The sequence below is a fragment of the Manacus candei genome, unplaced genomic scaffold (assembly GCF_025592945.1).
Source record: "Manacus candei isolate 608988 ecotype Guabito, Panama unplaced genomic scaffold, ASM2559294v1 h1tg000047l, whole genome shotgun sequence".
Taxonomy (NCBI): Eukaryota; Metazoa; Chordata; class Aves; order Passeriformes; family Pipridae; genus Manacus; species Manacus candei.
The window spans coordinates 11,094,921-11,121,463 of record NW_026138095.1 but is presented as its reverse complement, the minus strand read 5'-3'; the positions used below and the strand labels follow the sequence as shown (position 1 = coordinate 11,121,463).

The 26,543-nt window shown below is 51.1% G+C and overlaps 1 long non-coding RNA gene across 1 annotated transcript in view; it reads left to right on the top strand.

The window, feature by feature from the left end:
* The first annotated feature begins 6,388 nt into the window (after positions 1–6,388).
* The window catches only part of LOC127475613 (uncharacterized), a 62,024-nt gene continuing 41,869 nt past the window's right edge, over positions 6,389–26,543 (top strand). The window contains exon 1 of the long non-coding RNA XR_007906252.1: positions 6,389–6,523. This is a non-coding gene — a long non-coding RNA (uncharacterized LOC127475613). The remainder of the gene's footprint in view (positions 6,524–26,543) is intronic.

Below are 26,543 nucleotides of genomic sequence, written 5' to 3'. Positions count from 1 at the left end.
GTGCCCCGGGGTGCCCTGTGGGTTGTTTCCTTGGGGATATTTTCTCCTTGCTGACACTGGTGCTGGAGCTGGTTTGACCTTCCGAGATAAGGGACACCAGTGCCAAGGGAATGATGCCCCTGGCCCAGTCCTCTGCCAGGCTCTGTGGGGGCTATTAAAGCCTTCCCAGGAATTTTGCACTCTCCCCTGTGGGATGTCAACCCAGAGCTCAACTTGCCCTGCCCTGCCAGCCACGAGCCTCAGTTTCTTGGTGCTCCACTGAGGCTGGTTTTCGTTTCTCTGACTGAAGCTTGACTTTGCCCTCCATCCACAGCAAAACCACACTCAGGGCTGGCCCCCACCCAGCAAAGCACTCCAGGGTGCACTGAACTGGAAACATGGCAATATTACAAGAGAGACCAGTAAGACTGGAAATTTAGGGGCTGCAGTGCTTCTAATTCCACAGCCCTGCCTTCAGCTCCTTCTCCTCTGCCAGGCTTGAAGCCTTGGCGCTGAAATTTTCCATGCTGGGGTTTTGGCACAGGCTGGATCATCCTTCTGTGTTTCATCCACACAACTTTGCTATTTGTGAGACTGAGCTGAAGACAAAAGACCTCGTTTTGATAAGACAAGAAAGACTGGAGACTTATTCTTTGAATAATTGCAGCTCTTCAGTGCTTTGGAGCAGGGGCTGGAAATTTCACAGAAAGCAGAAATACTTTTCTTTCATTTGTTTCTGTGAGAGAAGAGCATTGACTTGAGTGTTCTCCAAAGAGCTGGTGTTTTGTAGCTGGACGTTCTCTGCCTGAAAGCAAACAGACACACCTCTAGTAGTGCCTAGAATATCCCCATTCTCCCATTCTGCTCCTCTGTACATTCCTAAAGCAAAATATCCTGCCATGGACACAATTTGAAGCACGCCTGCAGCCACCAGAACCTTCTATTCTGCTGAGCACCTTTCCACGTGCTGGCTCAGGGACATTTTGGGGGTGCATGTTCCTCTCCTTCCAACTTCAGTCTGCAAAGGGCTGCCCAGGCTCCCCAGGGCAGTGGGCACAGCCCCAAGGCTGACTGAGCTCCAGGAGGGTTTGGACAATGCTCTCAGGGACAGGGTGGGATTGTTGGGATGTCTGTGCAGGGCCAGGGGTTGGATTGTATGACCCTCATGGGTCCCTCTAACTCAGGACATTCTGTGACTCTTTCCTGTTCACTGGATTGTGTCCCTGTTGCTCAGGTGCCTGAGGAAGAAGCAAGCTCTGCTCATGTAACCCTGGTGAGGAGGAGACCAGATGCTTGGTTTTTAGCCAAAACAAATAATCAAGGGACTTAGGGCAGTGGGAGGCAGGAGAGGTTCTGACACCTGAGCTCCTTCACCCTGCTCTGGTGCATGAGGAAAAGTGAGATCAGGGGCAGCTCCAGGAGCAGGTGACTGGGAGAATCAGGAGCAGCCCATGGTTTGGAATTCTCATCTTAGGAGAAGATCTCAGCCTTGGGACCAGACTGAGCCAGAGGGATGGAGGAGGAGGAAGGTGGGAAATCAGGTGGGCCCAGCAATGCTGTGCTGGCCTGGATTTACAGGACACTGCCAAGCACAGACACACAGAGGTTGCAGCCCAGCCTCCCCCATGGGTGAGGATTGGGCAAGGCTCTGCAGAGCTCCAAAATGCCTCCACTAAGTTTGTCCTTCAGCCCAGGCCACTGCTTTTTAATTCCTCTGGGATTCCCTCAGCTTCTTGATCCCACATCTTCCCTGTCACATCTGCTGCGGGATGTCCACAAGGTCACATTCAGGAGGAGCTTCACCCTTCAATGTCCTTGTGAGCTGCAGCACCTTCCCCTCTCAGTTTGGTGGCTTGGTCTGGTGAGGTCCTTCCAAACAGGTGTGGTATTGAAGCTGAACATCTGGAACACAGGATTTATGAATTGCAAGGACCTTTTGCAGAAATCCACAGGTAAGAAGGCCAAGAAAGACTCAATATATGTGATGGGAAGTCCCTTCCAAGGAAAAACGATATTAAGACTAAAGATGTGAACTAATTACCATAAAAACCCAAGAAATTAATAACCAACAGAAAGCAGAATCCTCACTAATGAAGCAGAATTGTGTAATTCAGAACCAATGAACATTAATTTCTTTGTGAGTCCTTCATTGTCTTTATTCCACACCTTCCCTGTCCCATCTGCCATGGGATGTCCCAAAGGATACAGGCTCCAGATCTAGCTCTTCCCCAGGAGCTGGGGAGCACAGGTTGGAGGGTGCTGTGGGGCTGCTGTGGGGCTGGGGGACAGGTCTGGGATGTGTCCAGACAGATGCCCACACCAAGGCTGTGTAGGACCATCTCTGAAGGAACAATAAGGACAAAACAGCTTTGCACGAAGAGCTCTGGGGACTGCAAACCCGGTGCCTGTGCAAGGGTGGAGAAGGTGGCTGGTTCTGGAGCTGGCCAGAGACTGGTGATGTCTAATGTCTGTTAAATGCACAGGAACAACAGAAGATTCCTTCTTGGATATCCAGCAGGAAGCTGCTCACACATCCCTGGATCTCATACCCAAGGTCCCGGGGTAGAGCTGTGTGGTCCTTCCTCAAGGGCCTGGGGGGGCCCTTGGTCTCTGCAGAGGGTGCAGGAGGTGGCTGCCACCACGAAGAGAGGAGATGCAGCAGTATCACGTGTTCCAGCACATCCTGTACCTCAAATGCTGCACCTCAGACTCTCTTACCCCTCGGAAAAATGTTCCTGGTCCCAGCAGAGCTCTGTGGCTCACACTACAGGGCTGAGATCTGCCTCAAACCAGCTCCTTGCCAAAACATCAATTCCCTATCCCCATGCTGGACTTTCATACCCCATGTCCTGTTGTTGCTCCTCAGAGTTGGCCTGTCAAATGATTAAACAGCCTTTTACCTCCCCATTTCTATGAGGAGACTTTCTTTCTGTCTCCCTGCAGGACAGATCTTTAGCTAAAGGTTGCTGGAAATGCCTGTTTATTTTCATTAGTGGTGCCAGACCCACTGCCCACAATCCCTGGAGAGTTGCTTTTATTGCTTCATGATGAGGGCTGTCAACATTTTTCGAACAAGAAAAGAAAAATTGGATTTTCAGATGCATTTTTTTAACAGATACTGTCAGGATTCTGAGGGGAAAAAAATGCAAAGAAATCTCAAAGACCCTTTCTTTTCACAGAGAAATACAAAAATACATCTGAGCAGTATAAAAATATAAGGCTGGATTCCAGCTAAACTGTCAAATCTAAAGTTCTGTCATTTCCACTGAGGTGAGGATTAAAAAATCAACATGTCCAAAGGCTGAGGCTTTGCCCTGAGCAGCTCATCCCACATCTCTCTGATGAGCAAATCCTACCTACGGGGAAGTATTTTGGAGGAAAAGGGCAGAAATCATAAAGAGTGTTCCCAGAAAAAGTAGGTGTCAGTGTTTCTGGAGAGGACAAAGGAGAAGGAGAGCAGTGAGAGGAGAAGGGAGGGTGTGTAGGGTGGGAAATTTGGGTGGGGAACAGTAATCCCAAGAGCAGAGAAGGCAGCCAGGGCCCCTCACCCTGCCCAGGTACAGGCAGGTCTGGCAGCAGGTCTGGCAGCAGGGGCCACAGTGAGACCTCTGCCCCCACACAGGAGAGTGTCACTTGTCCCCAGGAACGGGCAGGGATTAGTTGTCAGTGTTGTTCCTGCCTTTTCCTTCTCCTCATGCAGAGATTTGCAGGAACAGTCCCAAACCTGCTTTGTTGCCCTCAGGAAAGGGAGGCAACCACCACGCCAGGACCCGGGAACAGCCACCCTTCTCCAGGCTGAACAACCCCAACTCTCAGCTCTGTGCCAGCTCTCTCTCTGTGCCACTTGGTCCTCAGTGATGCCCAAGCCTGAGCAGCAAAGCCTTGTGCTCTGCCAGGGGCCTGGCACGCGCTGCCATCTCTGCCACGGGTGGTTGGGCAGACACCTGCACAGGGCATGGTGAGCACTTGGCTTGTTCTGACCAGAAAAACCTCAGGCTCCCACATTCCTGCCCCAAACCCAAGTTTATTTCCATTTTCCTGGAAACAATGTGCCCTGGGTTCATGGAACAGCAGCAGAGTGACACATTCTAGGACCCCCAGGGGACCTCCTGCAGCTCCTCTCTCCAGGGACAGCAGTTCTGTCCAAGGGGCCTTTGGAAGGGCCTCGACAGCAAAACAGACACGGCAGGAGGTGTTGGACTGTGGCAGAGATGGCAGCACGTGCCAGGCCCCTGGCAGAGCACAAGGGCTCAGCTTTGCTGCTCAGGCTTGGGCATTACTGAGGACCAAGTGGCACTGACTGAGACAGCTGGCACAGAGCTGAGAGCTGGGGTTGTTCAGCCTGGAGAAGGGGAGGGTTTGGGGAGACCTCAGAGCCCTTCTCAGTGCCTAAAGAGGCTCCAAGAGAGCTGGAGAGGGACCTGGGACAAGGGCCTGGAGTGATAAAACAAGAGGGAATGCATTTAAGCTGAAGAAGAGTAGATTTAGATGAGATATTGGGAAGAAATTCTTTCATCTAGAGGTGGTGAGGCCCTGGCACAGGTTGCCCAGAGAAGCTGTGGCTGCCCCATCCCTGGAAGTGTCCAAGGCTTGGAGCAACCTGGGCTGGTGGAAGGTGTCCCTACCCATGGCAGGGGGTGGGACTGTATGAGCTTTGATGTCCCTCTCAACCCAAACCATTCTATGATTCAGTGAGGGCAGTTCATGACTTGGGTGGTTCCAGACACATTTCTTGCTGCCTGCCAGGAATTTCACCTGCTACTTGCATTTAGCCCTGGAAGAAATGGCTCTGTTGAGTTCTCTGCAGGTGAAGGTTTCCACAGGAAAACGTGTGAGAAGTTGTTCCACTGTCCTGGAAAAGACAATTACGGAACCACAGACCATGCTGAGTTGCAAGGGATCATCCAGTCCAACTCCTGGCCCTGCACAGGTCCATCCCCAGGAGTCACCCCCTGTGCCCCAGAGGATCAGCCAAACCCTCCTGCAGCTCTGGCAGCCTTGGGGCTGTGCCCACTGCCCTGGGGAGCCTGGGCAGTGCCCAACCAGCCTCTGGGGGAAGAACCTTTGCCTGAGATCCAACCTGAGCCTGCCCTGACACAGCTCCAGCCCTTCCCTGGCTGCTGTCCCTGGTCCCCCCAGAGCAGAGCTCAGTCCCTGCCCCTCCTCTGCCCCTGCCCAGGAAGGTGGAACTGCAGTGAGGTCTCCCCTCAGTCTCCTCTTCTCCAGCTGAACACACCAAGCGCCCTCAGTGTCCTCACACACCTTCAAATCAAGGCCCTTCCCCATCCTCATTCCATTCTCTGGACACTCTCTAATGGCTTCAGATCTTCCTTATATCACCAACCCTCTCCCAGGGCCGTTCTGCTCAAGCTGAGTTTGGGAGCAGCCGTCACTCAGCCCAGCAAGGAACTCGTTACCATTTCCTTGCTGGCAGAGATGGGAGCTTTTGTTTATTGAAAATAAAAACACACTCTGCTTCAAACACTCTGCAAAGGTGGCACAAGGGGAGGGCTGGGGACAAGCAGCTTCTCCTCTCCTTGATAAATCACCTTTCACTGGGCTCCCAGCACCTCTCTCTTGCAACAGCCACTTAATAACATGCTGGTGCTACAGCCCTCTCATTACTGGGGAGAACAAGAGGCATTTCAAAGCACCACAAAGCTTTCAGCTCGCGGGGCTTCACTTCCTGGGCTCCTCTGACACAAATTATTAAAAACATTTTTCAGCAAAGCTGTGGCTTGGGTGACCTTCAGAGCCCTCCCTGCAAACAAAACCTGACCACACTTGGCAAAAGAAGGAAAAAGGAGAGGGAGGGTGGAAGGGAAATTAGAAACGTGGAAATGTAATAACTTTCCATTATGCAAATTTGATTTAATCAGAGATGAAGTTGAAGTGCAATAAAAACATACTTTCATTAAGTTTATGACTTTCAGACTCTATAATACCCCAGAAATGTCAATTATAATGTTGCCATAGTGATACATGGTTACAACATCCAAGGGATCTGTTTTCCCACCAGTGAGTTCTCACTGAGGATGGACCAGGATCTGTTTCTTGGGCTCCGTACACTGGTAAGGACTGTGACTCAAATGGAAAATGTTTTTGTCAGTGTGGGTGAGTCTTAAATGTGAGCCTTGAATCATCTAAGGGACTCATGGGATCACCCTTTGACCATGGTGGGATGTCCAGGGCACAGACTTCATTGTCTAGAGCTCAAGGTCATTGCAGTTGTGCAATTCCTGAAAGGAACAACCTGGGAGGGACATTTGCCCAGGCAGGGACAGACGGGGGGGTGTTTGACCTGCATTGTACTCCTTGGCTACCAGTGTCTGAAAGGGACCTACAGGAACTGTGGGACAGGACAAGGGGGAAGGGCTTCAAGCTGAAGGAGAGGAAATTGAGTTTAGATATAGGGAAGAAATTCTTGGCTGTGAGGGTGGGGAGGCCCTGGCACAGGTTGCCCAGAGAAGCTGTGGCTGCCCCATCCCTGGAAGTGTCCAAGGCCAGGTTGGACAGGGCTTGGAGCAACCTGGGCTGGTGGAAGGTGTCCCTGCCCATGGCAGGGGTGGCACTGGATGAGATTTAAGGTCCCTTCCAACCCAAATGATTCTATGGCTTGTCGGATGAGGGCTGTGGGCTGAGAGCACATGATGGTCCCCCTCAGCCTGAGTGTGGGGCACTGGGAGGTCCCCCCAGGTGTGTGACACAGCCCCCAGGCTGGTGCCAGGCCCCCACAGAGGCGTTTGCACTTGTCACACAGAGAGTTCACAGCTGGAGTTGACCTCAGTGCAGATGGGGGGTTTATTGTGCTGCTGTGTAACACAGCCCAGGGAAGAGCTCTGCCACAAGATTTCCCAGGAATCCTACTGGGGGGGAGAAAATATCAGCTTTGTATCAAGTTCTGTCTCTTCTTTGTCTTCCTGCCACTGCTCAGTGCCAGTGCTGCCCAATAGACCGGCCCAGGTCTCGGGGTGTCTCAGCACCTCTGGGTGAATCCTGTGGCTCCTGGTAAGTGCCCAGCTCAGCCTGTGTGCTGGCTGGGGTTTGAAGGCCCTCCTTGGCCAGGAGCAGCAGGACAGGCTGTTCCACAGGGGAAGGAGAGGCAGGAGCTGAGCAAATCTCAAAGGAGCGGTGGGTTCACCAACACAGGGGTCTCTCTCATAACATTGAGCAAAAGGTGACCAAAGCAGGTCCATGGTCATGGCCAGGCTCAGCCACGAGTCTGGAATTGCAGAAAAGACCATGGGGGTGAGCAACGTGTGAGGCAAGCCAGGAAGCTGAGTCAAAAAGTTGGGACCAGGATGAGGATGGGGTTTGGTCAGCCAGGATCAGTGTGATACTGAGCAGTGTCCAGGAGCAGGCACACTCCAGTGCTCACCAGGCAAGTCTGAGGTGACAAGGACAGTCTGAGGTCAAACTAGGAACCAAGCTGGAGTCATGGGAGCCTCAGCTTAAGAGCAGCTCCCACAAGGAGAGAGAGACCATGCTGAGGTTTTGGAGCCAATCTGTTCTGAGCTTCTTCTCCAAGGGTTCCAAGCTTCTCAGACAGGTCCCACTGAGCCGTCCCAGGCACAGGCAGCTGAACCAAACCCCGGGGCTGCATCCAGGGCCCCAACACCACCCTCCAGTGTGTTCCACACCCTACACCCAGTGCCAAGGGAGCTGGACATGCTCTGTTCTTAAAGCTCAGTATTCCTCCCTTGGCTGCTTTTCCAACCAGGGACTGCTGAAAGGATAAACAGAACCAGCTCCTGAAGCCACTGGGGATTCAGAGTCCTGTGGTCACAGTGCTGCCAGTTCTGTCAGTCGTTTAGAGAGCCTGGATTTGTTTAAGCCTGGAGTGCAGACCACAGCCAGGGACAATGGGAAAACATCCACGTGGGGAGTCTGGAAGGATGATGTTCCTTCAAACTCCTGCAAAACACGTCTGACAAGCTCACACTGCTCCTGTGTTGGCTCCAGGGAGATGACAGGTCCCCACAGAGTCCCTGTTTTTAAAGCAGCAGCTTCTGTTTTCCTGGAGGAAATTCCATAATGAGATGGCTGCAGATGTGATGAGAAGAATTCAGCTACTGCAGCTGCTCTGGAGTGAAACCTGGATCATCACAACCACTTTAAAAATCTCCTATTTTCTTCACACAGTCGGGCCCGTGAGGTGTGTGCTGTGTCCCTTCTGTCCTGGTTCACACCACTGCTCAGTGCCTGGAGTTGTTGTGCATCAAACTGAAGATTAAAAAGTGTTGTGTTTGCAAAAACACTCACCTGGGGAGCAAATGAAGTGTTACCTTGATATGAACACGATATGGCTCCTGATGGTGGTCTATGGATAAATGCACCAGACAAAGTGGAACACCAGCCTTAATTCCAAAGGAAGTCATTTTATCATCTTTTTAAAGGTTCTAATTTGAAAGTTTCCAGCAACTTCACACCACTTACTTGCAATTTATAATTGTCTCTGAGCAAATACTCCTGTTCAAAACGCCAGCACAGGGAAATTCAGAGGGAGCTGCTTTTCCCTCTCATAGCCCCTAATAAGGCCTGGATCTGCTTTGTGCTAATTAGAGAAATCTCTTTTGCCTAATCTTATTTTGAAGCAAGTCCCCAGTGAGAAGCCAAAGCATTTTTAGAGACCGTGACCCCTCAGCTGCTAAATTCGAAGAAATAAATGCATTGTGTGTAGATGAGCAGTGAGGGGCTGGGGGGCAGGGACATGTTATCAGCTGCTCTACCTGATCTGGGGGCAGTGGGGGGACTGTACCTGCTCATGGGCACTGCCCTGGCATTGCCCTTAGTGGGACTGAGCAGGCTTTGCTAAGTCCTGCTTACCTGGACCACTTCCCACCTGGGCTCAGCTCAGGCTCAACCTTTCAGGCAGGTTCCAGAGCAGGAACTGGACCAGGAGCTTCAGAACTGTCATGCTGGACACAACATCATCCCATGGGAAGCTTTCCAGAATTCCATAATTCCTCTGCTGTCAGTGATGCTGCTGAAACAGGGATTCAAAGTGCCTGGGCTGTTCGAGCTGCTCAGGGCTGTATTTAATTTTGGGGGATGGGGCTGTCTGGAGCTCTTTAGCTTATGCTGGAAGTCTTCCCACAGCCTTGTTAGAGCTTCCCAGAGCAGCTGGAATCACTCAGCAGAACAGCTCAACAGAGTGGATTGACAGTGTTTTGCTGGACCTTGGTGTGGCCGATGTGTAAAAAGGGGTGTTACAGCAGTTTGGGTTCCTGCTGTGCAAACTTCTCATTTGTAGCCAGGTTGTTCCACATGGGGAGAGGGACTGAGCCTTTGCCCTTTGTTTGGAACAATGAAAAACCATTTCAGCTACATGGGAAGGAAATTCAAAGCCAAGAAACGAGTGGTGTGTTTGTAACAGTGTCATTCACCTCGAGACACAGGGCATGGCACTGCATCAATCATGAGGCAATCACACCTTCCCCAGGGGATTGTAGGACCAACTGGCCAGTGTTCCTCTGGTTTTGGGGTGGGGTTTTGTGGTTGGTTTTGGGTTTTGTTTTGGTTTCTTTGTTTGTTTTTGCTTTTCTTTTTGGTTTTTTTTTTGGTTTTGCACAGACAGCAGGACCTTCAAGAATAAAAACTGGTTGGTGCACTGGCATGGGCTCAAGTTTGAAGTCTTGACTCGCTCTGTACCTGCTTTGATGGGATCATTGGTGGGTTGGTCAAACTACACCAGCATTTGCTGCTACAGAATGTTGCATTTTAAAGATAAGTAGGGCAAAGCTCTGCTTTTCATTTGGTGGAAACCTCCCTCACTGCATGAAAGTGTCACCTCCCAAGTTATAATGTGATCAAGGATCCAGCTGAAGACCTGGTTGGTGCGTGAGGTCTCTGAGGTTCCTGCCACTGGAGCAGTAATGGATCTGATGTCTCACAACCAGAGGCTGTGGATCTCCAGCAGAGAGGGTCAGGAGAACAGCCCTGGATCCTCATCCCATGTTTTCTAAGCAGCAGGGACCTGCCATCCCTGACTGAGAGCCAAATCCTGTGTGCCCACCTTGCAGAGCAGATTTCTGTGCTGTCCAGGGGGGTTGGAAATGAATATCAGCTCAGAGCAACCACCTGGCACCAAGGATTGTGGATCTGCTCCTGCCTGGACTCTTCACCAGGAATCCCTGCAGTACTAAGGGAGCTGAGCCATTGTGTTCCCTCCTGTTTCCCTCAACACAGAAAAACTCTCCCGACTATTCTCACCCCCCTGGTCAAGAATTGCTGCAGGGTTGATTTGTCCTCATCACCACCTTCCATCCTGCAACACCTGGTAATACCATGGGCTTCAACAAGACCAAGTGCTGGTGCTGCACCTGGGTCAGGACAACCCCCAGGATCAGTCCAGGCTGGGGATGAGCAGATGGAGCAGCCCTGGGAGAAGGACCTGGGGGGGCTGGTGGGGGACAGGCTGGACATGGCCCAGCCCAGAAACCCTCCATGCCCTGGGCTGATCCCACAGCGTGGGCAGAGGGCAGGGGGGGATTGTACCCCTCTGCCCCTCAGGTGAGACCCCCCTGCAGAGCTGCTCCAGCCCTTGGAACAGCACAGGGAGGACATGGAGCTGCTGGAGAGAGTCCAGAGGAGGCACCAAGAGGATCAGAGGGATGGAGCAGCTCTGCTGGGAGGAAAGGCTGGGAGAGCTGGGGTTGTTCAGCCTGGAGAAAAGAAGCTTTGGGGTGACCTAAGTGTGGCCTTGCAGGGCCACAAGGGAGCTGACAAGAAAGATGGAGAGTGTTTCCAAGGGCCCGGAGTGACAGGACAAGGGGGAATGGCTTCCCACTGCCAGAGGGCAGGGTTAGATGGGATTTATGGAGGAAATTCTTGGCTGTGAGGGTGGGGAGGTCCTGGCACAGGTTGCCCAGAGAAACTGCCTCTGGATCCCTGGAAGTGTCCAAGGTCAGGTTGGATGGGGCTTGGAGCAACCTGGGCCAGTGGAAAATGTCCCTGTCCATGGCAGGGGGTGGAACTGGCTGATCTTTAAGGTTCTTTCCAACCCAAACCATTCTGGGATTCTGTGATATGATGCCCCTTTGACAGGAACTTGGTCACAAATCCTTGCAGGGCCCCTGAGGTTCAGTGAACGCTGCATTCCCCCAGCGCTTCCAAAGGCTGTGATTTTGCAGACACACACAGGGAGCAGGGCATTGTCTGCTGGATTAGGGCCTTGATATTTCTAATCATACCCTGCCTCATCCTCTTTGAGTGCTGAGAACCCAATTCACTGGCATTCAGTGGTTTCTCTGGGCGCTATTTCAGATGCAGAATAATTAGCAACGTGCAGGAAAAGCAACAAAGCCATGAATGGTATTTAGTGACAATTATTCCACCGAAAACCATTCCTTACTATTATAAATGGAGCTTATTAGCACGAAATTGTTTCCATAGGAAGCAGCATCAGCAATAAAAAGAATGGCTGCAGGCTGGCTCTGCAGCAGGAGCAGCACAAAGTCCCTGCCCAGCTCCTCCTCGCTGCAGGGCGTGGGGAGGGAGAGACCCACAAGCCTGTCACGGCTTGGGAAGCATCAGCTTGGCACTGCCAGCTTGCCTGGCCCCTTCTCCAGCCCCTGGCATGGCACAGTGGTACTCCTGCCTGTGCTGGGCAGGGCTCACTCCAGTTCACTGGAGTGAACTGGTTTGGAGTGGGGAGGGAGCACTGGGGGTGTTCATCTGGAGAAGAGAAGGCTCTGAGGTGGCCTTGGAGCCCCTTCCAGTGCCTAAAGGGGCTCCAGGAGAGCTGGAGAGGGACTTGGGACAAGGGATGGAGGTACAAGAGAAGGGGGAATGGCTTCCCACTGCCAGAGGGGAAATTTAGGTCACATTTATGGAAGAAATCCTTCCCTGTGAGGGTGGTGAGACACAGGTCCAGAGGAGGTCAAGGAGATGGTCTAAGGGCTGGAGCCCCTCTGGGAGACCTGGGGGGGGTTCACCTGGAGGAGAGAAGGCTCCAGGGAGACCTTGGACCTCTTCCAGTGCCTAAAGGGGATCCAAGAGACCAGGAGAGGGATTTGAGACAAGGCCTGAAGTGACAGGACACAGGGAATGGCTTCCCACTGACAGAGGGCAGGGTTAGATGGGATATATGGAAGTAATTCCTCCCTGGGAGGGTGGGGAGGCCCTGGCACAGGTTGCCCAGAGAAGCTGTGGCTGCTCCTAGATCCCTGGAAGTGTCCAAGGCCAGGTTGGACGGGGCTTGGAACAACCTGGGCTAGTGGGAGGTGTCCCTGCCCATGGCAGGGGGTGGAATGGGATTGTCTTTAAGGTCCCTCCCAACCCAAACCGTTCCATTGTTCCATGATTCCATAATCAAGCTCATAAAATCATTTGTCCATCTACACCTAATTCACAGGGAACTCCAAGTGTCAAGTAGAGAAATGGGGCATTTAGACATGTGATATTCAGATCTGAATGACTAAATCCTTTCTGTACCCTAAATCCTCCTTTTTGTAATGGCTTTGCCCCCAGTCCTGCAGAAGGAGGTGATATCTGTGCACAGGAGGGTATCTGTGGGCAAGGTGGGTGCCTGGCTTGGCCTCACCAGGGCTCCTCCAGCCTCTGCTGCTCTTCCAGGGATGCTCCCTCTCCTGTTAACATGTCTCTAAGCTGGTTGCACAAGCCACCACTCATAGGTTTCTGATGCCTGGGAGGTCTTTCAGGCTCAGACATGCACAGAGCTCTCAACCTTGGTCAGCAGGAGAGAAGAAACTATGGCTCCTCTACCCAGAGCCTTCCTCCATACAAGGGACTCAATTTAGGAAGGCCATGGAGGGGCTGGAGCAGGTCCAGAGAAGAGCAACGAGGCTGGGGAAGGGTCTGGAGCACAAGTGCTGTGAGGAGCAACTGAGGGAGCTGGGGGGGCTCAGCCTGGACAGGAGGAGGCTCAGGGGAGACCTTCTCACTCTCTGCAACTCCCTGACAGGAGGGGGGAGCCGGGGGGGTCGGGCTCTGCTCCCAGGAACCAGCAGTAGGACAAGAGGGCACAGCCTTGAGCTGCACCAGGGCAGGTTTAGGTTGGACATTGGGAAGTTCTTCCCAGAGAGAGGGATCAGCCCTTGGAATGGGCTGCCCAGGGAGGGGGTGCAGTCCCTGTCCCTGGAGGGGTTTGAGCAGAGCCTGGATGTGGCATCAGTGCCATGGGCTGGGTGACAAGGTGGGGTTGGCTCATGGGTTGGACTGGATGATCTCAGAGGTCTTTTCCAAACTCACTGATTCTGTGATTCTGTGACTCCTCCCCAGCTGTTGAGCTCTGCAGGCACAGGGCAGCTGGAATCCAGGAATTCTGAGAGAGGCAGTGGAGATTTAAAGATTGAGCCCACAAGAATAAAGTCACTTGGGCAAACACCTGAGTGTTCAGTGCAGTGGAGTGTGACAGCCCTGTGGATCTGTGACAGTGTTTGCTGCCACTTCCCTCCTTTCCCCACATGGTTTAGTGGGTACTTCCACTTAAAATTTGTGAGATTCCCTCTCCCTCCCCATAAAATACCATCTGTAAAATGTAAATCCCACACCTGTGACACAGCCCAAGTGTGCCTGGTAGAGGCCACAGCCAGTGAGATAAGTAGTGATGGTGTTGATGTGGGAGCTCAGGAGCCACTAGAGAACATTCATTTCCCTTCACTGGAAATTCGATTTCCCTGCTCTTTATCTTCAGGACATGATAACAGCCCCAAATGCTGCAGTGGGCTCTGAAGGCTCTGGATGAATCATTCCATTTGACTTCTGAGGGCCTGGGATTCTCTGCCCTGTGCTCCCAGGGATTTTCCCTTCCAGCCCCTCAGTTCTCCTGAGTTGTGTAGCAGCAAAGTGGTCATGACTGCTTTGCTCTGTGTTCAGCAATTAGAGGTATTCATGAGGGACAATTTTTTAGGCATTTCTCTGGCAGATCAGGATTTGGAAGCAATTCTCCTGTGCTTGGTGGCCACTGCCCGACTGAGCTGCTCATGGCTGAGCAGCATCCTGGGGAAAACTCCCATTGCTCCCTCAATTTTCTGTTAACATTTGTCATCATTTCAAGCTTTGCAGATGTAGAAACATCTTTGGAAGGGGCAGAGGGAGTCAGGGCAATCACTGGTGCCTCAGTGAGTGGCAGGACAGGGGATGGCTCAGCTCTGTGGGTGGGGAAGGCTCCCCCAGCAATGGAGCACGGGAATTAATTAGAGCTAAAAATCAGCAGCCAAAGACACTCGAGGAGTAAATGTCACATCCCAAGTAGGGCAGGGAGGTAACTTTGGCCTAATTAACCACATCTTCAGTGCAGGAAAAGGCCATGAGTGCAGCTGCAGCCTCCTGTGGGCACGCTGGGCAGAGGCCACTGAAGGTCAACATGGACTGAAACAAATGTGAATCGTTCCCTCTCCTGCAGGAACAGCTCACAGCTCCAAAGCAGGTTTGGTGTTGACAAAGCACAGCAGAAAGCACTGCACATCTGTCACACTTGCTGTCTGCTTGTGGCTGTGCAGGCCTTCCATAAATAATGGCCATAAATACTGTAACCAAGTTAATGTTTGCCTCACCCTCCTGCTATTTGTTATGATGCACAGAGCAAGTTATGTTAAACGAGTCAAAGCTCCTGCAAAGGTCCCTCTCAGAGAGCAGCCAGAGCAGAGCTGGGCAGGCTGTGCTGGGGGGTGCAGCCTGGCAGGGGCTCCACGTGTGAGGCACCAGGTCAGTAATTGCTGAGTTAGAACCATCCTGGGGGGGTGTGCAGGGGGAAGGGATGGGTCGAACCCCACAGAGGTGAGATGGTGTCATATCCCTCATGGCAGCCCCTGGAGTAGCTGCCAGCCACAAACAGCCTGGGAAAACTTCACCACCCACAGCTCCTGGAGCTCCTGACCCAGCTCAGATTGGCAGGGACAGTGAGGACACTGCCCTGTAACCCCACAGCTCCTGCAGCCCCTCACCAGCTCAGACTGGGACAGTGAGAACTCTGCCCCTCTCCCTGCCCTGGAGCCCTGGAATGGCCAGTGGGTCAGAGCAGGGGTGGCCACAAGGACCAGAGCAGATAAAACTTATTGCCTAACATTGAAGAAAAAATTCTCTGGACAATTTTAATACAGAAAGGTAGAGAGCAATTCCTTTCATTAAGGCCTTAAGGTGCATAAAATACATAAGCACACGGGGTAGCATAGCTTTTACAATTTTATAACACTAGCTAATTATCATATCTAACCATTACATAATGGGATACAACTAGTCCAAATATTGCCTGTCCCCCAGGACCTCCCTCAGCCCTGCCCCCCCGAATTGGGTGGGTGGTCTTTTACAACCTTCCTCCACCTTCTTCTTCATCAACACCTTCTGTCTTGCTTGGAGCCATTTCAAGGCTTCTGGGCCTTCTGAATAGTTTTGGCTAGGCCATATCAAACAATGTGACTATTATGTTCTTCTGGGTACACTTTATACAAACTAGATGTTCTTGCTAAAATCTTTATCCATTGAAATCCTTGACGAGGAACATTAAACAGTATTTCTGAACTTTAGTGTAAAAGGTATTAGCTAAAAGTTCTATCCTATAAGTGCTAAAAAGCTACATTAAAAATCTAAATACTATAGTTTTTAAGGCATTAGACCAAAGACATGAACTCTCCACGCAGCCACAGTCCTGACATCTGCACATGTGAGAGCTGGTCTGCCACAAGGATCCAATAGTAGCTATGTAATAATCTGTCTCTTTCTCTTTCTTCTCTCTTCTTTCTTCTTCTCTTTCTTTGCTCCTTTCTTGATGTTTTGGGTAGCTTAAGGCTGGTGGGATTGGATCTTGCTCAGCTGTGAGGGTTGTCATGTTCTGGGTCAGCCTTTTGGTGGGATGATTTGTTTTGACTGTGTGCTCCTCTTTTGAAATTTTTGCCAAGTTCTCCTATTTCCTCCCCTAAATTATCAGTAAAGGTACCTCTTGGGAAGAAGGGTGTGGTGTATTCTCTTGAAGCCATCTCAGGGTATTAAAGAACCCTGCACATTTTTAAAAGTAAAACTCTGGGCTGGGGGTGCAGCTCCGAGGGGGGTGTCACACTGTGGCATTTGGGATCACTGCTGGGCCCATTTCTCCCGTGTCACTCCAGGACCTGCCTCTCTGGGCACGTGGGAGCCTTTCCCACAGGAAATCTGTGCAGTCACTGCTTCCAAATTGCTTGGCAAGGACAGCTCAGCAAACAGTCCATCTGCAGAGAACACCCACTGTGGGGGCTGAGAGGTTCCCTCCAGGCACACAGGAGGAGGCCCAGCCTCCTTCCAGCTGCCTGAACTGGGGGAACTGGTAATCTGGGGCAGAGCTGTGGAGAAGCTGCATCATCCCCTCCTCCTGCCCTGCCAGCTGGGAGCAAGCACAGAGTCTCCTCTTCCTCCCCTCTGCCATCTGTGAGCAGAGGGCACTGTCAGGACAGAGGCAGCCTCTCCTCAGGGCAAGGGGTGAGAGCAGAGAGCAGGGCCTGTCACAGTCACAGAGTCACAGAGTCTGCTGAGTTGAAAGGAACCCACAAGGATCATCAGTCCAACCCTCAGCCCTGCACAGGCCCATCCCCAAGAGTCACCCCCTGTGCCCCAGAGGATCAGCCAAACCCTCCTGCAGCTCTGGCAGCCTTGGGGCTGTGCCCACTGCCCTGGGGAGCCTGGGCAGTGCCCAACCAGCCTCGGGGGGAAGAACCTTTGGCTGAGATCCAACCTGAGCCTGCCCTGACACAGCTCCAGCCATTCCCTGGCTGCTGTCCCTGGTCCCCCCAGAGCAGAGCTCAGTCCCTGCCCCTCCTCTGCCCCTGCCCAGGAAGGTGGAACTGCACTGAGGTCTCCCCTCAGTCCTCACCACAGAGGATGCCACCCCACAGTGCCAAAACCAGGCAAGGGAGCAGAGCCTGTGACATCAACGAGGATCAGCCAAGAGCCCAGGGATTGCCACAAAAGTCCCTGGTGGTAAAGCAGGTCTGGGGTAAAGCTGAAAAGCAGGTGAGCAGTTGGGGTACCAGTGGAGTCCCCGGAAACACAGCCCTCACCTGGGGCCTCACCTCAGTGGGGAGCAGCCTATGGAGCTGCTTGTGGAGGTTCTTCCCCCAGCTGTTTTCCCAGCAGCTGGTTCCACTTCCTGCAGCTGCACCAGTGGTGGTCAGATCCCTGAGAGGGAATTGGAGGATTCATCCAGAGACTTGACTGGCACACCTCCAGCTGCCAACCTTCCAGCTCCCCAAACCTTGGGCAAACCTCTGGCATTTAACTCTCCTGACAGGAATACACACAGGAGATGGCACATGTGGTGTCTGGAGATGGTTTGTCTTTGTGAAGGTCCTGCACCAACATGATGCAGTTCTTGGCTTCTCAGTTCACCCCTCTCTCCCTCTTCTCCCTGTCTGTCAAAAGACACCTGAAATCCTTGGCAAACATCTGTGCTCAGCCCAGACCTGCTGGTACTGCTGCTTCCAGAAAGGATGAAGAGGATTTTTTTAGTGTCCCAGAGAGATCCGAAGGGGCAGAAGCTGCTGCAAGTGGGTTGCAACAAATCCCTTTGGTTACAAACAGCAAGGAAGAAGTATCCAAACATCTGGGGATTTCTTGGTATGGAACTGAAAGATTCACTCATGCTTTTAAAGTTCCAAATTGCATTTTTTGAGGGCATGTTGCCATTTCATGCCCAACAGCTTATGAGAGTGTGTGTGCCTGTGTCTGCTGAGCATGCAGCACTGATTTCATTATGCAGAACGTGCCCTGAACTGGCAGGGGAAACATTAATGCACATGGTCTTGCTGCAGGAGGCAGGGATGGCTTCCCATCCCTAACAAGCAGAGGGACGAGTGCTCCTCACTCTTCTGCTTGGTTAAACAAGGAGAAAAAAAATGAAACACAGTGTGTGTGGAGCTGGGAGAGAACAGCAAGGAGCTGAGGGGTGAGGGCTTAGTGCCACCTTTGCAGGGAAGAGGGAGTAGCAAAGTGTTGTGCTAGAGGAGGTGGGCTGGTGCACAAGGTGGCAGAGCTGAAGAGTCCTGGTTTGGCCAAATCTGAGCCCTGCTCTGTGTGAGCAGGGACAGGACCCAGGGAAGGGCTGGAGCTGTGCAAGGGGAGTTTTAGGTTGGATCTTAGAAAAAGGTTCTTCCCCCAGAGGCTGGTTGGGCACTGCCCAGGCTCCCCAGGGCAGTGGGCACAGCCCCAAGGCTGCCAGAGCTCCAAGAGGGTTTGGACAGTGTTCTCAGGGACAGGGTGGGATTGTTGGGGTGTCTGTGCAGGGCCAGGGGTTGGACTGGATGATCCTTTTGCTCAATTCCAGCTCAGGATATTCCATGATCTCCAATCCTTTCCTGCCTCAGGGCTGGTTCTGCTGTGCACTTTGGGCCCAGGTGCTCAGCCCTGTGACTGACTGTGGGAGCTCTGCATTCATACAGTGACAAAACAGTGCTTCCTATTTCTCTCCCCCTTCCTTTCTGGATAATTCCTCACATTCAATGGGCTTTCTTGGCCCACTGTAGAGCCCTGAGCTGTTCCACTGTGACCCCCAGCTGTCTGTCTTTGGTGCTGGGAGGTAATTCAGGACAGTGAATCCTACTTTTCCCCCAGCACAAGGCTTTCCATGCAGTTATTTGAATCCCACATGCTGCTTTACTGCACAGTCATTCAGGACAATTAGGTCCTTCTACAACTGCCTTCAGTAAATATTCTTTCCTAGTCCCATGAATAATAAAGTATCCACAGAGCACAGCCCTTGTTACTCAGTCCCTTCTCCAGATCCCTTCTGGAGGGATATTCTGAATATGCTGAGGAGTCCAAGTCACTTCCCGCAGCCCTGGGACCTCCTTTCATTTATTCCAGCCCATTGCTTTCTCTTCTAATGAGGTTTTAGGCTATGCAAGGGATTTCCCTCTCATCCCACTGCTTCAGTGAAGCAGCTTGTTAAAAGCTTTTTGAAAATTCCAGTCCTGCTTCGATTATCCATGGATTCCTTGGGAATCCTCCAGTGGGTTTCCTTGCACCGAAGCTCTTCACCACTGTATCATGTATATCAATTCTCTGCTAATTCTGTTCTCCATCATCATCCCTTCTGCCTGCAGTGGACATCCAGTGCCCTGCTCAGCAGTTTCTCATGTCATACAGTTTTAATGTACTTCTTATTCCTGGCTTTTTCCTCAGTTTCATCTGCACATCCCTGAGTACTTTCATTTACATTTAATGCTGAGTCCTTCCCTTCTCAGCTGCTTTTAACCCTTGGCCAGCTATTGGTGCTACATTTTCTGGCTGTTGTTCAGTTCTTTATGAATTAAAAAGGATTTATTAGTGGCTTATGATGCTTTTAGCAAGCTGTTCCTCAAAGTCTTATTTTGGCTCTAACATTTCCTGGTCTTTGAACACCTATTTTGCTAGTTTTGGTCCCTCTGTTAAGTGAAAGATGTTTCCTCTGAGCCTTCCTCACACTGTCTTTAAAGAATTTTCATGCCACAGATATTTCTCACCCTTGAGCTGTTCCCTGGAGTTTCCTCTAAACAAATTTCAGTGGTTTTATGTCGCTCCCCCTTGAAAAACAGTGGGTGCACTGCAAGAGGTTTTGGTGATTTCTCTCCTGAACTGGAGTAAACAACAGCTACAGAACCACCTTTAAGAGAAGCATTTCAAATTTGAAATTTAATTACAGCTTAAATATGGTGTTCAAGGCCAGGCTGGATGGAGCCCTGAGCAACCTGGGCTAGTGGAAGGTGTCCCTGGCAGGGGGTGGAATGAGGTGAGCTTTGAGGTCCCTCCCAGCTCAAACCAGTCTGGGATTCTGTGATTAGAGAATAACTTTCTACCCAGAAAGGAAGCTGTGGGAAGCTCTGGTTCTAAAGGCATCCTGCCTTAGTTTATTTTCTGGATAAATCTACAGATCTTCAGGTGGAGTCTGAAGAAGCCAAACCACAAATCTGCAGCAAGCAAAGCTAAAACCTCTGGGAAATACTGGAGAGGTGATTCATTGATCTTCACCTGCCTGGCCAGACTGCCCTCAGCAGCAAGGGCAGGGTGTGTTGGATGGTTCTGGGGTCTGGTTGTGTGCACAGGGAGCTGTCATGGAATGCTGGGCTGGTCCAGAGGTTCAGGTGGCACCAGAGCAGGTGTGTGACAAGGCAGTCACGTGCAGGAAGGGTGTCAACAGTTCCAGCAGTGTTTGAGCACTGCAGTGAATTCATGGAGTGCACTTACACTCACCCAACACCCTGGAGATGTTTAATCCTGTGCCCTGCAGCATAGCTTCAAAGAGATGCTGAAACCATCCCACCCACTGTGACCACTCCAGAACCTCCAGGCTGGAGGGTCAATTAGAGCAGTGAGTGACCACTTGGGAATATTGTCCATGAGGATGGAGCAGGATTGGTGAGAAGGCTCCAGGGAGACCTCAGAGCCCATTCCAGTGCCTAAAGGGGCTCCAAGGGACCAGGAGAGGGACTTGGGACAAGGGCCTGGAGGGACAGGACACAGGGAATGTCTTCCCCCTGCCAGAGGGCAGGGTTAGATGGGATATATGGAAGTAATTCCTCCCTGGGAGGGTGGGGAGGCCCTGGCACAGGTTGCCCAGAGAAGCTGTGGCTGCCCCATCCCTGGAAGTGTCCAAGGCCAGGTTGGACGGGGTTTGGAGCAACCTGGGCTGGTGGAAGGTGTCCCTGTCCATGGCAGGGGGTGGGACTGGGTGGTCTTTAAAGTCCCTTCCAAAACAGTCTATGATTTCACTGAGAAAACCAACCAAATTGCTTTATTTCAGTAGCAGAGAAATTAAACCCAGCCAGTGGGTAACAAGACTGTGGTAATGTTCTGAGTTTCAAAATTTTTGTTTTCATCATAGTGAAAGAGAAAAAAAAATCTCCAAACCTTTGGATATTTTTTTGCTGATCTAAATTGCTTGAATTTTCATTTGCAAAGTGAAAAAGGGAGTTTCAATATGATTTTCTTCACTAAGGGAACCTTGAAATTTAGAAATCCTCTGCTAAAACTGTGTTAAATCCAGTACATACCCACAGAATATTCAGGTTCTCAACCAAGAAGTGTGTTTTCATGGAAATGTGTTTTGTCAAATGTTCCCACCAGTTCTAATTGAAACTTGTTCCTTCATTAAGATGCAAACATTTTCTTTTGACAGTGTTCAGATACAAGGTCTGGGGATACAAACCTGTATTTAAGCAGAATACTTAAAAAAAATACAAAAGGAATGTTCTATCAGTATTTAAATGAGACCAGAAAGTCATTTCTTCTTTTTCCTCTCCAATGTGGATGGAGATGTTACCACAAATATTTTCACTTTGACAAAACGGTGAGTCTGTGATAAAACTCACACTCCCAAATGGTTGTGACTGGCTCTGCTCCTGCCAGCAGAGCAGGACCAGAGGAACCTGTCCAAGTCCTGCGGGTCCCTCTGTGCCCTCCCACACTTCCACCAGCCCTGGCTGACATTGGACTTCTGTCACATAACGTCAGTGTGGAGCTGGCACCCAAATCCCAGCCCCAAAGGCAGGGGGAGTCACCCAGGAGTGAAGGTGGACAGTGGTTACAGCCTGGCTTCACAGAATCCCCGAATCTGCTGAGCTGGAAGGACCCACAAGGATCATGGAGTCCAACCCTCAGCCCTGCACAGGCCCAGCCCCAGGATGTGCCTCCACTACAACAAATAGGGCCTGTGTGAGAATTACCTCCCTCAGAGCTCTGCCTTTCCTCACCAAATCCTCCAGGAGGGCTGAGCTGATTGTTTCTTTAGCGTTGCAATAAATCTGGGAGTGCTGGATAATCACCTGTCACAGCCTCCCAGGCGTTCCATAACTCCTCAGGCTTCAGAGGACCTAAAGATGATTTAGCAAAGGTGATTTATGGAGTAAATTTATTGATAAATGGTAACAATGAACTGTAATTACACTGGATATTAGATAAAAACAGTCTCTGCTCATTAAATGAAGGTTGGGGGAGCAGGGGAAGGTGCAGGTGTTTTATGGTGGCTGCAGGAGCTCTCTCACTGCTTGTGTTGATCACACAGGATTCCAAAGGGCAGGAACAGCTCAGGGCAGCCACTGCAAGCTGGGTTCAGTCATATCTGCCTGGTCATTGTTGAGATCCTGATGCTGCTCCTTCACAGTTCACCTTAGGGAAAGTCAGAGCAAACCCTCAGGTGCTGCACTTGGGGTGAGCTGAGGGCAGAGGGGCTGAACTGCTGCTCAGCAGTGTTTGAAGACTCCCAGGGCCACTGAGGTTGGAAAAGCCCTCTAGGATCATCAAGTGTGACTGGAGCATCATCCACCCTGTGCCCGATGCCCACATACATAGGTGTGGCTGTTCATGTTTGTAGAAGCCTAAATTCCAGCAGTTGGTGTCCACTGCTGAAGTCACCAAGTGATGATTCTAAATGATGTGCCTAAAATCATCTTCATTTTAGGAAGAACTAAATTACTTTAGGATAAGACACTGCCTATCTTCAGGGATCACAGAATCCCAGGATCATCGAGTCTGGAAAAGCCCTCCCAGCCCATGGATCCCCCCTGTGCCCCATCCCCACCTTGTCCCCCAGCCCAGAGCACTGAGTGCCACGGCCAGGCCTTCCTGGGACACCTCCAGGGCTGGGCACTCCAAACCTCCCTGGGCAGCCCCTGCCAAGGCCTGACCACCCTTTCCAGGAAGAAATTCCTCCTGATGTCCAACCTGAGCCTCCCCTGGCACAGCTTGAGGCCGTTCCCTCTCCTCCTGTCCCTTGTTCCCTGGGAGCAGAGCCCGACCCCCCCCAGCTCCCCCCTCCTGTCAGGGGGTTGCAGAGCCAGAAGGTCCCCCCTGAGCCTCCTTTTCTCCAGGCTGAGCCCCCCCAGCTCCCTCAGCTGCTCCTGCTGCTCCAGCCCCTTCCCAGCTCCGTTCCCTTCCCTGCACACGCTCCAGCCCCTCAATGTCTCTCTTGTCTGAGGGCCCAGAGCTGCCCCAGCACTGGAGGTGCCCCAGCAGTGCCAGCACAGGGACAGTCCCTGCCCTGGGGCTGTGACACACCATGGCTGGCACAGCCCAGGGGCCATTGGCCTCTTGCCCCCTGGGCTCACCTGGGCTCATGTCCAGCCCCTGTCACCAGCACCCCCAGGGTCTTTCTGACCAGCAGTTTTCCAGCTGCTCTGCCCCAAGCCTGGAGCTGCAGGGGGTGGTTGTTTGATTCAAACTATATCAACATTTTCACTGCTATGGGTGCTCTTTTTCTCTTTAATTCTTTTGTTTCTTTTTTTTCATAGTTTTTGTGCATTTTTAATTACAAGGGTTATTAAATTTTATGAATATTATATCTTTGCTCCTTGAGTTCATGTTAATTCACTTGAAAACCTATTAGTGATGGAAGAATCTCTAAAGGTTTTCTCATTCCAGTAAACACTTGGAAGAAATCCAAATAAAAATTGTAGCCTCAAGTTCATTAAATGGGTGTAAAATGCAAACCCAGGTTCCCATCTAACCTGGGCTCTCAGTCTTCTGCTGATCCCAAACTTATTCTTCTCAAATTTCATAGAAGAGCTGATCCAAACTCATTCTTCCCAAATTTCATAGAAGAGCCAGTTTACTGGGATATGGCTTTGGGCATCTCCACTTTGGCCGTGAAAGAGGAACTTAAAGAAGTGTCTTTATCACCCTATGGTTTGAAATAAGGAGCAGGAGGCTCCCAAGCCTTGAGCTGCCCTTGGCATGGGTGGGTCTGGCTGAGTTGGCTTCCTAAGAGATCTGGAAAGTCCTGATAGAGGGAAGAATTAGAAGAAACCAGCCTTGGAATGGTATCAGACCTCGTATCAAGGTTTTCAAGAAAAGACTCCTCACAAGGAGGAGAGGCTTCCCAGGAGGAGGAGAGGCCAGAGGGCAGAGGTTAGGTGGGATACTGGGAGGAAATCCTTCCCTGTGAGGGTGGGGAGGCCCTGGCACAGGTTGCCCAGAGAAGCTGTGGCTGCCCCATCCCTGGGAGTGTCCAAGGCCAGGTTGGACGGGGCTTGGAGCAACCTGGGCTGGTGGAAGGTGTCCCTGCCCATGGCAGGAGGTGGGACTAAATGGTCTTTAAAGCACCTTCCCACCCCAAACATTCTGTGATTCTGTGATTCCATGATTCCATAACGTAGGTAACCCCCACATCCGAACAGGTCCATCCAGCTCTACCTGGGCTATGAAATCCTGCTCATCGTCTTGCCTGGGTGTTCCCTCCCATCCTTTTCTCCATGTTCTTTGTGGGCTGGGGGTGCAGACATGCAGTCATAAGGTTTCACATCCTGACAGAACCCCTGGGTTTGCTGCAGTCCCTGTCACTTGTACCTTTATTCCCACCAGCACAGAGAACCTGCTGGTGCTGCAGAGGGGCTGAAACCACCGAGGGCTCGGGGAGAAGCAGATCCAGATCTTAAGGAGTTGCACAAACCTGCTGTTATTGTGCCCATTGCAGCTTTTTGGGTGGCCTGGGGGGGTTCAGAGCACTGGTGTCTGTGCACATGTTGGCATTGCTGCAACATTTGTCTGGAGCACCAAGACAAGATGCTTATTCCCAATAGAGCCAGCAAAGTGTCACATGGAGAGGGGTCTGGAGCAGAGACATGAGGAGGAGGTCGTGGGGTAACTGCTAATTTTCCTCTTGAGTTCCTCCATTTTCCAGTGTGCCGTGTCCAGGAGAGCTGGCAGTGGCTCTGCTGCCCAGCCACACAGGCTGACTGGACAAGGGAAAAGTCATCTCCCGTGGAATGACACCACAGGGAACAGGGATAACAGTGTGGAATCACTGACAGTCACGCTCCAGCTGACAGTCAAAGTGAAGAAATGGCAATCCAGAGCCAACTGGGGATGGTCTCCAATCACAGTATGAGCAGACATTCGTGCCAAGGAAATGCACATGGAAAAGCAAGGGCATGGAAATCTTTCCTCCTTAAGTCTCTATTTCCTTTGAGGCAACTAAAGATGTTTGCTAAATGTCACAGAATCACAGACTGGTTTGGGTTGGAAGGGACCTTAAAGATCATCCAATTCCACCCCCTGCCATGGGCAGGGACACCTTCCACTAGCCCAGGTTGCTCCAAGTTTCATTCAGCCTGGCCTTGGACACTTCCAGGGATGGGGCAGCCACAGCTTCTCTGGGCAGCCTGTGCCAGGGCCTCCCCACCCTCACAGGGAGGAATTTCTTCCCAATATCCCCTCTAAACCTACTCTCTGTCAGTTTGAAGCCATTCCTCCTTGTCCTGTCCTTCCAGGCCCTTGTCCAAGGTTCTTCTCCACCTCTCTTTGAGCCCCTTCAGGGGCTTCCCAAACCTTCCCAAACCTTCCCAAACCTTCTTAAACCTTCCCAAACCTTCCCTTCCCAAACCTTCCCAAACCTTCCCAAACCTTCCCAAACCTTCCCTTCCCAAACCTTCCCTTCTCAAACCTTCCCAAACCTTCCCAAACCTTCCCAAACCTTCCCTTCTCAAACCTTCCCAAACCTTCCCAAACCTTCCCAAACCTTCCCTTCCCAAACCTTCCTCTCTTTTCTTCTTTCCTTTTTTCTTTTCTCTTCTCTTTTGCTCTCTTTTCCTTATCTCTTAGCCAAGAAAAAATTGTCTGGATTTGTCTTGCTCCATCTGGACTGGGAATAATCATTTTATTCCTGTGATTTGTTTTGGTTTGATCAATGAGGTGCAAAAGGAATTCCTTGCACAGCCCAGGTTATCCCTTTTTTACCTCCTGGCCAGGCCACAGCTCCAGCTCCATGCTGGAGCAGGGAGGTGTGTGAGGTCAGGGCTCCTGGGGGCATTAATTCTCTTTTCAAAAGGCTGTCTGTGAACAGCAGAAATCACCCCAGGAGCAGTGTCACTAAATCTGCACTAATGGCACTTTTTGGTGGTGAATTATGACAACATTTTGAAGCCTTTCTGATGGTCCTACCTAGAGCTATCACAAGGCAGTAAAGGAGCCATAAATGTGATAACAAAGAATTCCTTCCCAACATGCAGCCAGGCTGATTTTACACACAATTCATGTGAAGTGTGCATTCATTCAATTATTCAGAGATGATAATGTCTCCTCTTCATAATCCTTAATCACCCTGCCAATACGATTCTGCTCACTCTGGCTAAAGAGGAGCTGAGGGAGAAATGTGTTTTGGCAGGGCAAGGATCCCCAACACTTCCCAGTAATGGTGGATTAATTAGTGACAGATGATGATGGAGTGTGTGGAGCAGAGTAAACACAGCTTCCTCCTCAGCATGGGAATGACAAACACCCCAGTGCTGGGGAGTTTAGAGAGAAAATAATATAAAATAACATATCTGTCATATAGAATAGATAATATATGAGATATTATAGAATACATTATATAATAATAATAAATATAATATAATTTGGACAGAAAATCATTTAATTTCTGTGTGACTGATGTCCATCAGTGCCTTGCTGCATCTGGGCTGCCCCAGGAAGGAAAGGGGGGTGACTGGTGGGTGGCAGTGGCTCGGTGGGTGACAGGCAGCCCCTGCTCCTCTGGGTGCCAAGTGCCACCTCTGTGTCCTGGAGAAGATCTGGAGTCACAGGGCTCTCTCTGGAGGGGTCACATCAAATTCCATGCTTGACTGAAGATGACACGTGCTCCATGTGCACCTTCTGTCTCATCCACC